The sequence below is a fragment of the Coenobita brevimanus genome, chromosome 77 (genome assembly GCF_032717465.1).
Source record: "Coenobita brevimanus isolate Jiangsu-jjx chromosome 77, ASM3271746v2, whole genome shotgun sequence".
Taxonomy (NCBI): domain Eukaryota; kingdom Metazoa; phylum Arthropoda; class Malacostraca; order Decapoda; family Coenobitidae; genus Coenobita; species Coenobita brevimanus.
Window position 1 is genome coordinate 21,401,660 of NC_137030.1, and position 12,559 is coordinate 21,414,218.

Consider the following 12,559-nt stretch of genomic DNA (forward strand, 5'->3'; position numbering starts at 1 on the left):
AACGTTATCTCTCAGTTCTTCTACCTCAAACTCAACATGGATAATCTCCAACTGGCCGTTGACTCTCTCCTGTCTCAAGTCTCTACCTTGGTTCGTATCCTAGTCGATGCTATCAATGGACGTGTCACTGCCGACTTAGTACCTGTCTCAGCTCTCCGTTCTGTCCTGGAATGGGCTCACTCCACCTTCGGTCTCTCCCCAGTCCTCCCTTACTCCTCCCTTGAATATTATTATCCTGTTCTCGAAGCCACTCTTCTCACTACATACGTCGTCATCTATATTCCTCTCCGTTCTGCCATAACCTTTAACCTTTTCCACATCATTCCCTTCCCTTTCCGTCTCAACAACTCCTTGCTACAGGTATCTGTTCCTTCAGAATATTTCCTCCTCTCCTATGATCATCTTTCCGTTGCCTTCCTTTCTTCCACAGACCTCCAGCAATGTTCCTCCCTTACTCCGACCTCTCGTCTCTGTGCTGCCCACCTTTTCGCTATCTTCCCTAGCAGTGCTACACCCTGTGAGTCTGCTTTAGTTCGCAACCATTCCATCTACTCGGCCTGTTCTTTTGTCCCAGGTCCTGACCTCCCGGTCCACCATGCTCACCTCAACCATGTCCAGTATTTCTTCTTTGCTGTTCCCATCTCTGTCACAATCATGTGTCCTGGTTCTTCCGTTCGCTCCGTCCCCGCTAGTGGTCTCTACAAAGCACCTGACTATTGTACCGTCAAATCAGAGTCCGTCATCACTTACGCCACTCGCTATCACCAAGCTGTTCGTAAACACTCCTATGACATCTTTCAACCAATCGACATGCCTTCAACCCTACCATCTGCCAACATTACCATCACTTCCCCTCACTTGCGCATGCTCACCTTCCTCAATGACAGTGATTTCATTATGGATCAATTCTCTCTGGCCTTCAGCTGTTCATGGGTTCATCCACAAGTTGTGTTTCCCCCTGTGGTTATCGCTTTCATAGGTTTTCTACTCATCATCTGTGCAGTGCATTGTTGTGTCAGAAAAATGGAACGTCGACTCCAGGAAATCAGAGTTGCTACCGGCATAGTACGCCCTACACATGACGTAGAAACTCCCCGTACTTAGTGCCCTCGCGTTCCATGACTATCATTGCCATCTAACAATTAACCAAACTGTGAACAGCACTCTGCCTACTAGAAAATTATGGTATTTCTTTCATGCATTACTCAGTGACAGTGTATCCTACAGAAAATCCACAAAAAAAAAAAAAAGAAGGAAGAACAACACTAGAACTCTCATATCTACTCCTTGTTTATCATGTATCAAACTATTATTGTGTAATTCCCATTATGTTTATATATACCTTCGACCCTTACTGGATTTGTACCTATTATTCCTTGTATATCTTATATGTATATATCCTTCTAATTCCCTCCCCTCAACATGGCCATGTCTCCCCTACTGCCCCTGTCTCCTACTTATCCCTTGTACAAACCTCCCCGGTCCTGCCTGACTACTATAATCACCCACTGTTTAACTCCTGGTGTCAGGAGACACCATCTCCGCTACCCAGGGGAGTAGTGTACCCCCTCCACAATATGTCTACCCCCGATGTATATATGTCCCCCCCCAATGCATACATGCCCCCACTAAATTTGCTAGGTCAGCATGCTCTCCCACGCCTGAAGACGGCGTTATTGCATCAGTTCTTAGCAGACAGCCAACACGGGCAGACTGTTTTACTGTGAGCTTGTAATAAACTCCTTATCTAGCTGCTTGTACACGGAGTTTCTATCACCAAAGTATTGCAAGTTACACTTGACACTCAGTGCAGAGTCACCCATACGCAAAAGGAAGAGGAAAGAGTGAAGGAAAGAAAGACAGAAGAGGGAGTGTAAAGTCACCCGTGGGCAGAAGGAAGAGGAAAGAATGAAGTAAAGAAAGTCAGAAGAGGAAGGAAGGAAGAGAGGAAAGGGCAGACACCCAAAAACAGCACTACATTGAGGGGGTGGATGGTGAGTGCCCCCACCTACCACCAACACTAGTATAATACTGCCATATGTGAGTATCACAAACATTAAAGAAACGTTGCCACTTCATTTTTCATTTATCAACACTTGATAAAATTACCTCATACCATTCATTTGTTTATTTATTTATCGGGAGCTCTCATAAGCGTGGAGCCAGGGGCTTCAGCCGTATTAAACTCCATGGAAATCCATCCTGACTTCTCGTAGTCTGAGTAAGATCGTCTGGGGATAGTTCAGTAGGTATCCTCTTTTCCGTATAAAATCGTCTGAGGATAGCAAGAACAAAATATGAAAGATGTCATCGGGGTAGAGAGTTTAAAGGTTAAAATATAAACTTCAATCATTTTAGCAGGAGGACTGTGTTTAATATTCTTTCCTCTAGGGTTTTAGGTTTTTTGTCTCTGTTTACCTTGCAATAAAGTCAAAAGCACAGCGAAAGCTCGAGATAGTCTTGGAGAGAGAAGGAACAAAACTGACCAACGCGGCAGAAACACACAAGATGAAGTCCATGTCTGTCTTATTCCTCTCTCTCTCTATCCCTCTTATTATATCATTTTCTTTCAGTTTCCTTCTCTTTTTCATTTTCCCTATCTTTCTCTTGTTATCAGAAATTGTTGAATGTGTTTAGTGTCTATAGGATTGATAAAATAAAATGTGCTGGGATTCGTGAGTGACGAAGGACGTACTGTAGAAGAGTGTGCTGAGAAATTGTGGTTCCATTAAGAGAACGGCCTTCAGCATGGGTTGTAAAAATGATACATAGGCCTAAATGAATGAGCTGAGGGGTAGGTGGCCGTGGACAAGACCAGGAAGAAGGTGGATGGATATGGTAAGTGATTGTGTAAATAGTGAAGAGATGGATGTTAATTAAAAAAAAAAAAAATGAAGTGAATGAATGAAGTCTGTATGGAAATAATTATGACAACTTGTACCCTTTTTTTTTTTGAAAGGCAGTAGAATTATCTACACCCAAAGAGCATTATGCAACGCACCGATAGTTTTATGTGGAAAGTTTAAGCCAGTGAAGTAGAGTCGAAACTGTCGAGGTCTTGAGTAATAAGTAAATTCATATATTTTCCAATCTATTGCAAAGCATATTAATCAGGTCAGGGATGGCCTCAAACAAATCGCATTCACATCGACCTCTCCTACGCCATTTGGCTGCCCTCCATCCAATTCACACACCCCTCTATCATATATCTTCCCACTCCATCTTTCCATCTAATCACTGGTCCTCCATTTTCCGTCTCTCCATCCATCTCACACACATTCACTCCCCTAGTCAGTCTCATATTCTCTCTCCTCTCGTCATGGGCAGTTCATCCCAGAGTCTCTCTCTTAACACTTCGAATCATCCACGTCAACACCACGGCACTCTTTCACTTCCTCCTGTGTCTGTCTTTCCATGCAGCTTTATTTGCTCCTTTCAAATAACTTATTTCCACTGCTTTTACTCTTGACTTATGTCCTTCCAACAGGGTCCAAGCATCACGTCCGTAATTTAGAGTGGGGATCACAATACTGTCATGCAGAGACTTCTTTGCTTCCATGCACACTTAACACTTGTTTCAGTGTATCAACCTTTTTACTCTGCTGTACTCTTTTAAGCAGTTCATCGTCTAAACTTCCATCCATACTCATCACACTACGTAAAAACTTGATTGCACTCACATACTCCATTTGCTCACCATCCAGCCTCATTGTACATGATGTGACTCAGCTCTTTCAAAGATCATTACTCATATCGACATTCACTTTTAGACTCCGTTTCTTACATACGCTTTCAAACTCATTCAGCAAGCCTTGCATCTCACACTCATCTTCACCTAACAATACGGTGTCGTCAGGAAACAACAATGTACAATATTTCCAAACACTTCCCTCTCTCATTAGAGACGCCCCAACATCCATTACCCTAATTACACTTGGTTTCACGTAGTCTGACGCACTGATTTTGCCAGCCGAGGACAGGTGGATTTGGTATCACTGCGTGATGCACTCGGGCGGTGATTGGTGGATATCCGTTGTGTTTTGAACGTGCACCAAATTGACTTTGTATTCCAACCAAGACACCTCATTGATTTGTAAAATACCGGAATATATAGATACGAATTAAAGCAATGATATCTTTAATGATAAATATGTGTCTCTTAAATTACTAGAGATAAACCTGAACGACATTGATAACAAAAACTAAGTAAAGTCACGACTGGATGCATACGGACAAGAGTCAGCGACTGATTTATTGGTTTAAATTCATTTCATTATGTTTGATTTCGTTCACACTGCACGCGGTTTATTACAGCAGCAGAGTTAAACTGTTATTTTCTCATGGGGTTTGCTTTTATCTTACCCTCCTTTCTTCCACCATTAACACAAATTCGATTCATTCAACAGCGATGTAATCCATTACTCTCCCGGCTCTCTGTCGAGGGGACAGAGATACATGCTTGAGGAAAGGGTGCACGGTGGCCAGGGAAAGGGTGTCCGTCTGTCTGTGTGTATGTCTATCTCATGATACGAAAATCTTTGGGAAAATCAAACACCAAACTTATTCATGTAAGAAATAATTTTACTGAATCTGACTGGGAATACAAAAAAACACAGATTTTTAAAGCTACTGTTACTTATGAAGGTAATGGAAATGTGTATGTACATTATATATATTGAGAATAACATGTGTTGACCCCAGTGAGGTGTGTGTGTGTGTGTGTGTGTGTGTGTTTGTGTGTGTGTGTGTTCTTACCTAATTGTTCTTACCTAATTGTATCTTCACAGGAATGAGTCAAGCTCGTACTGCTCCGTGTCTTAAACCATATTAATCGTACATATCCTTAAATTTGTGAATTGTTTTGGCACACACTATTTCATTCGGTAGTGCATTCCACTGATCAATTGCTCTGTTTAGGAAACTGAATTTCCTTACGTCTTTATCACCTCTCTTCTTATGCAGTTTTTTGCAGTGTCCTCTTGCTGATGCTTCCCCATGGGTTAAGTAATCATTTATGTCTATTTTCTCCTTCCCGGATATGCATTTATATAGCATTATCATGTCACTTCTTTTCCTTCTCTCCTGTAGTGTTGGTAGATTCTTCATAGCTTAGATCCCTTAAGCTTGGTACCCATCTTGTAGCGGCCCTTTGAACTTTTTCAATCTTGTCTATGTTTCTTCTTGTAGCTCTGTACAAGAGTTTGTGTTAGTAATTCTCCTTTGTATTTTTGCATCATCTGCAAACATATTTAGATAGCTTTCATTTCCAGTGTTACTGTCTATATCATTTATATACACTAAAAACATGATTGGTGCCAGCACTGAGCCCTGTGGTACTCCACTAGTCACTTCTTTCCATGATGAGTAATTTCCCCTTAGTACTGTTCTCATTTCTCTTTTTATGAGAAAATCTTCCATCCAACAAAACATTTTTCCTCGAATTCCTCTTTGATGGTACAGTTTCCATAAAAGTCTTTGGTGTGGTACTGTGTCAAATGCTTTCTTGAAATCTAAATAGATACTGTCCATCCATCCTTCTCTTTCCTGTATTGTGTCTGTTACTCTGTCATAGTAGCTCAACAGATTAGTAACACATGATTTTCATTTTCTGAAACCAAACTGTCTTTCTGTTATCAAATTGTGTTCTAGATGATTTACCCAAGCTTTTCTTATAAGCTTTTCTAATACCTTGCTTACAACACTGGTCAGTGATACTGGTCGGTAGTTGAGTGGATTTTGTCTATTCCCTTTCTTGGATAAGGGGAAAATGTTTGCTTTCTTCCAAGTATCAGGTAGTTTACCTTGACTCAAGGATTTCTTGAAAATAAAATAATGGTTTACTTAACTCCTTTGCACATTCTCGTAGCACCCAACATGAAATTTCATCAGGACCATTTGCTTTTCCTCTGTCTAATTTGTTTAACTCCTCCTGTATTACTTTTTCTGATACTTGTATATCTGGTAGTATGTGTGGGCATGCATGTTCCACATAGTCCCTCTCAAAATTTTTTTCTTCTGTAAAAACTGATTGGAAATTCTTATTTAGTGCTTCACAAATATCCTTCTCTTGTGTATAGGTGATTCCCTCGTCCGTAATAGATTGTATTTTATGTTTTACTTTGGTTTTGCTTCTGATGTAGCTGTAAAATAGCTTCGGTTGATCACTACTTTAATTTATGATATCCTCCTCAAACTGTTTTTGGGCTTCCCTCCTTTTTCTTGTATAATCGTTTCTTGCCTGTTTGTAATTATTATATGCCCTTTCACTATTGTGTCTTCTGTATCTATTCCACAACAAATCTCTTCTTTCTTTTGATTTTTTACATTCTGTATTGAACCATTTACTTATTTTCTTTTCTGCTTCTTTGTGCTGTGGGATGTACTTCTGGACTCCTATTTCATAAAATTCACAGAATTTTTTATATACATCATTTAAATCTTGTCCTCTAAGCTCATTTTCCCAATCAGTTTCTGAGAAATACTTTTGTAGGTCATGATAATTTCCCTTTATATTATTTAGGCTCTTTTTGTAACTTTCATTGCTGTTAACTATGTCATATGCTATCCTGAAGTTGCAATTTAGTACTGCATGGTCGCTTTTGCCGAGTGGAGGGTGATATATTAAACTGTCAGTAACATTTTCTTGCCTAGTAAATATGAGATCTAACATTGAGGGTACATCTAGTTCCCTTTTTCTGGTGGTTTCCCTCACATGTTGCGTTAGGAAAAACTCTTGCACGAGATCCAGGAGCTTTTGGTCCCAACAGCTTTCTTGGCTTATTATATCTAGAGTATTCCAATTTATATTTGATTTAAAATCTCCAGTTAGTATAATTCTTTCCGATTTCTCTTCCATTTTATGTAGTAATGCTCTTAAACTCTGAATTGTACTCTCTGCCAGGTCCTCATATTCGTCTCTTTCTCATGTGTTTGATCTGGGTGGCATGTACAAATTGGCTACAATTACTTTCCCTTCAGATGTAATAGTCTCTACTGCAATCAGTTTTACTTGTGAGGGTATATCTAGTTCTAGTTCTTTGACTTTTACATTTTTTCTTAGTTAATATTATAATTCCTCCTCCTTTTTTTAAGTTCCTATCTCTTCTCCATATATTATATTCCTCTAAGTTTAGTATGTCATTTGATATCCTTGGTGTTAATTTTGTTTCAGTTAGGTATATTATATGTGGTTCATTTTCTCTGACATAATCATTCATCTCTAATAATTTAGTTACCATTCCATCCACATCTGAGTACATCAACTTAATCATCTTGTCTATTTACTTGTCATGACTTGATTCTACTACCTTCCTCCTTTTTATTCCCTCCTGTTTATGTACCACTTTCGTACCTGCAATCCTATTACTTTGTAAAAAAAAATTTTCTTCTTCTCCTCTTCTGATCTTCCCTCATTTTTTGTTTTTGCTTTCTCCCTCTTCTCTTTCAGTAATTCAAGTTCCTCTTATGTTAGGCATCTTTTTATCCATACATTTTTGAACTCCTCTTTTTCCATAAGATTCTTTGCATTTTTTAGTATCTCCTCCACGGTGTTTACACTCTGGAAGGTTACCTTTAGAGGTCTTGACTTGCTTTTCTCATATTTCCCTAACCTTTTGTCTTCCTCTGTCTTTACTACAGATTTCCTCTTATACATCTTTCAATAAGCTCATTACACTTGCCAGTTCCTTTTTGTCTCTTGAGATCTTGTTTTTTACTTCTTCCTCTTCTATACCAGTGATTACTATAGATTTGTTGATATCTACTGAATCTCTGACTAACTTTGGATTGTTTTGGATTATTCTTTTCACTTCCTTTTTAATGCTTTTTTCTTCCACCCCTGTTTCTAAGTCTTTCTTTACTTTCACCATTTCAGCTTTTGTAGCTTTGCACAGCTTCATTCACCTGTGTTATCTTCTCCTCAATATCACTGCTCTGGTCTATCAGACTGCTTACTTGCCTAATTGTCTCTGTATCATTTTTCAACTCTTCCAATACTCTTGTAGTTGACTACTGTACTTGCCATTTCACTCATTTTCCTCCTAAGTGTACTCACTTCCATTGTTAGTCCATCTATTGTTGTGTCTTTCTTGTTGACCTCCCTTCCTAGTTTTTCTATTTTTTCCTTTTGCAAGTGCATCTGCTTCTTTATTTCATCAATCTCATTCTGGAAAACCATCTCCAGTCCGTGTACATGCTCCACCAATTTATTGTGAGTCTCCATTTCAACTAGTTCTTGGTAGAAATCATCATCCTGCTTTCTACCTTTATCCCTTTTTTTTTTTTTTTCCATATTTTCTTTACTAAAGTATGTGGCCATTTTGCAATACTAAAAGCACATAGAGTACTTACATTCCCTGGGGCAGTTGTAGTCTAAACAAACAATCAGCTGATTGAGCGCATTCTTTCGCTACTTGGTTCTCTTTTCTGTTTGAACAAGTTTTTCTTAAACTTTTTTTTTTTTTTTAAATAGAAAACCATTTAGTCTAACCTGGTACAGAGCTTGACTCATATAAAGATACTAATTTAGGTAAGGCCACTGGCCGTGCTGGCTCGGTATGGAGCCTGTCGACCCGCATCCACTCTCCTTGGTGTCTCCTCGGTGTGTGTGTGTGTGTGTGTGTGTGTGTGCTCACACAAATCATAATTATTAGAAGCTAAGCGTATCTAGGGTAAAGTTGTATATTAGCAGATGAGGTAATGAAGGCCATGGTGTAGACTGTAAACTGTGACACAGTGTAGTAGTGGTGGGAAAAACATTCGAGCCTTCAGAGGACCTCGGATCAGAACCACCTTGCTATGAACGTCTGAATTCCCACCATAGTCGCTAACTGTGTTCGTATGCATCCAGTCGTGACTTTACTTAGTTTTGTTATCTCTGTCGTTCAGGTTTATCTCTAGTATTTAGAAGGCACATACTTATCATCAAAGATATCATTGCTTTAATTTGTATCTATATATTCCGGTATTTTACAAATTAATGAGGTGCCTTGGTTGAAATACAAAGTCAATTTGATGCATGTTCAAACACAATGGAAATCCACCAATCACAGCCCGAGTGCATTGTGCAGTGTTACCAAATCCACCTGTCCTCGGCTGGCAAAATTAGTGCGTCAGACTATGTAAAACCAAGTATAGTATCATTTACCTCCGCCAGGAGGTATAAGTTTTTGCACGTGTTGGTTGATTTGTCTTTGTCCGTCTGTCTGTTAGCAGGATTACCCAAAAAGTTATGAACGGATTTTGCTGAAAATTTTTTAAGGGGTTTGGTATGGTCCAATGAACAATTTACTAGGTTTGGGTTGTGAGCAGGAAATTTTTGTTTATTTGTTCACACCGTATCTCTAAAAGTTCTCAATGAATTTCAATGAAATTTTGTGGAAGGCTGAGCCATGGGCTAAGAATGAGCCGATTACATTTTTGGGCTAATCCGGATCCGGATCCGGGTGCTACAGAACAGTATCTTCAAAAGTTCTCAATGAATTGCAGTGAAAATTTGTGGAAGAAAGGGCTATGGGCCAAGAAAGAATTTTTTAAAAATTTGGGTCGGATTCGGATCCGGATTCTGAACCTACCACACAGTATCTCCAAAAAAATCACAATGAATTTCAATGAAAGCTTAGGAAAGGGTGGGCCATGGTACAAGAAAGGATTGTTTAAATTTGGGGGCGGATTCGGATCCGGATCCGGCATTGGCGGGGGTATGAGCTCTGTGAGTAGTGTCTAGTTTATAAATCCATCCATTTCCAAATCTAACAACCACAGAGACATGCCACGTGTTCCATATCATTTGGCAGATTGTTGTTAGTTCTCCTGCTTTTCTCCTTCACTGTTTCTGTTTCTGGATCCGTGTTCCCATTCGGTTCGACGGGATGTAACGCTGGTATGATGGATGGGAGGACGGAAGGATGGAATCTGTTAGTATCAACAACGGATAAGCAGCATGGTGCGCATACCTGTTCAGACACGTTCAGAGATAGGCAGACGGAAGAGCAGAGACACCGGCATTCAAACACACACACACACACACACACACACACACACACACACACATACACAAGCTGTCCCTCAACCTCTCCTTCTCCTCCTATCACTACAACTTTTATTCTCCGCCTCTCCTTGTTTCCTTACCCCCGCTTCTCTCTCTCTCTCTCTCTCTCTCTCTCTCTCTCTCTCCGTTGTATTCCTACTCCTCTTACCCTCCCCCTCTCACTCTCCCGCGTCTCCAACTTCTTCCTCGGTACAATAAAACTCCTTCCATATTGTTCTTGCCGGTGGACACGCTTCAATTATTCCTTCGCCAACTTTTCACATGCAAATTTCCAGCTTCCGTTTTTGCCTCTGCCTCTCCCGGGGAAGACGAGACGCGAGGCCCTGCTAAGTACATTACAGGACAGGTTTAATTCTTCCTGTTTGTAATGTGGGTATTATGCAAACCATCGAACTTTCTGTAACAACCCTGTTTTGTTTTTGATAATGTTGCGAAAGTTTTGCATATCTTGAGTTTTATTTTTGGGTAAGGTTGGAGGGGTGAGGGAGGGGGGGGGGGAGGGCGTTAAAATTTCAGCTCGTGGGTGGAATGCCATGTATCCCCCCCCCTTTTTTTCTCTTCTTGCCCACACAGTTATGCAATTCATGTTATAAAACAAAATCCGGAGCCCCATTTTCTTTAGATAACTAACCTTTTCACTCTGATGCTGTATTTATAATAATTCTTCATATCTCCAGATAATTTGCTTAAGTTTAGGGTAGTCTGATCGAAACAGAATGGTTAGACATAAACTTCGTTAACTCTTTCATTTATATAGGCTTTCCGGAAATGTATAAAAGATCAGAGGCAGTAAGAATGAACCATATTACGTCATCGAAAGGAATGGTTGATGGTGTGTGTTGCCTCACACCTATGGACACAATAGTACTAATATTCGTACTAATACTGACACTAATATGAGCATGAATAATTATACACTACATAAGAAATCAGGTGTAAGCTTAGCGACGGACAAGTTCCAATACTTGTTAAAATAGTCCCTTAATGTCGTTCACTATCTTTTGCACAATGTAATTGCCATGTTATATTCCTGTTATAATTCCATTATTAATAAGTCCTTTGACAGTATTTTATGACGTGAGTTATAACGATATACAGGGTATAATTATAGTAAGGTAACAATACAAAGGGGATCAGTGCAGAGCATTTCTTTTAAAGGGGGAGAGGGGAAGAGGAAGATTCAGATTTGTCTTCCTATACATCATATTGTGTGGTGTTCAGGGCCGTACTGTAGGTGGCATCGATGGCTTAGAAGCAGCTCTTCCTTTGCGATTTATTCTTCTTAGTTCACCAGCGCATTGTCTTATTTGCTGCTTAAGTCATTTTAATATTGACACAGATTACAGCAACACCGCACAATACGGTACTGAGGTGCAATGGCCAGAATACACTGCTGTGGAAGAGGTGCTGCGAAATTTCCAAAAAAATCAAATTACGACTCAGGAGAGTTCGAATATTTCCTTTCCGAGTAAGCTGTTTCTTGTGACGGCATTTTTCTTTACATTTTTTTCTTGTTCTCACCAAATTAAATATTTCGGTTAAGAAACACATCTTCACGTTATTTTCCCTTATCATTCTTCCATTACTGAAATTTATGGAGATTTAGGGGGGACTTACCTATTGACGGATGAATTTTAGATACTGAATATGTCTAGGGGCGACGCTGTTTGTTTGTCTCTCGTTGACAATGTTAGGAAATGAGGTGTTTTCACTTCCGTAAACCTTAACTATTTTATGGAAGCCACGCATACCGTACAACACAGCATACCACCCTCTTACACCATACCAAGCAAACCCACACACACCACACCACCTTCTTAAATCACACCAAACAAAGCACCTTCCCACACACATCACACCACCCTCTTTTACTACACCAAACAAATCACCCTCCCACACACAGCATGCCACCCTCTTTCATCACACCAAACAAATCACCTTCCCACACACACACACACACACACACACACACACACCACATCAAAGCCATTAACCCCTTAGCGGCCAGTGCGAGGGATTTTGCTGGAAGGGTGCTAGGCCTATCGCCCTTCGCCTGTCGGCTCATAGTCGCGAAGCTCATAGGTCCCTACCCCGGGATTCACTTTTTATTGAATTTTGAAAATACCCAGTTCCGTTCCATATCGGGGACGCGGGGTGCAAAGAGGTTGACCGAGGGGTCCTGAAGCTCCCACATCTACTGCTTTTGTATTCGTTTATTTATTTATTTATTTTATTTTTTTCGTATTCCTCAGTAGTGCGGCGCGTAACTATAGCCTTATATTAGCCTGTCGCTGCCTCCTGCCTCCACCTTACCCACTTCAGCCCGAGAACGTAACTGAGTTTAGGAAAGAGCCCTAGGAATGGAGTGGTTCGAAATTTCTCCCTTGGTTTAGAGAGTGTAAGAATATAACAGTAACTGGGCTTTTTATCGTATTCTAAAGAGCTTTGTAGATTTTGGCCTTTCTCTCGTCTAGTATGAAGGCTAGCCAGCACCTTTTCCTTAGCGATTAA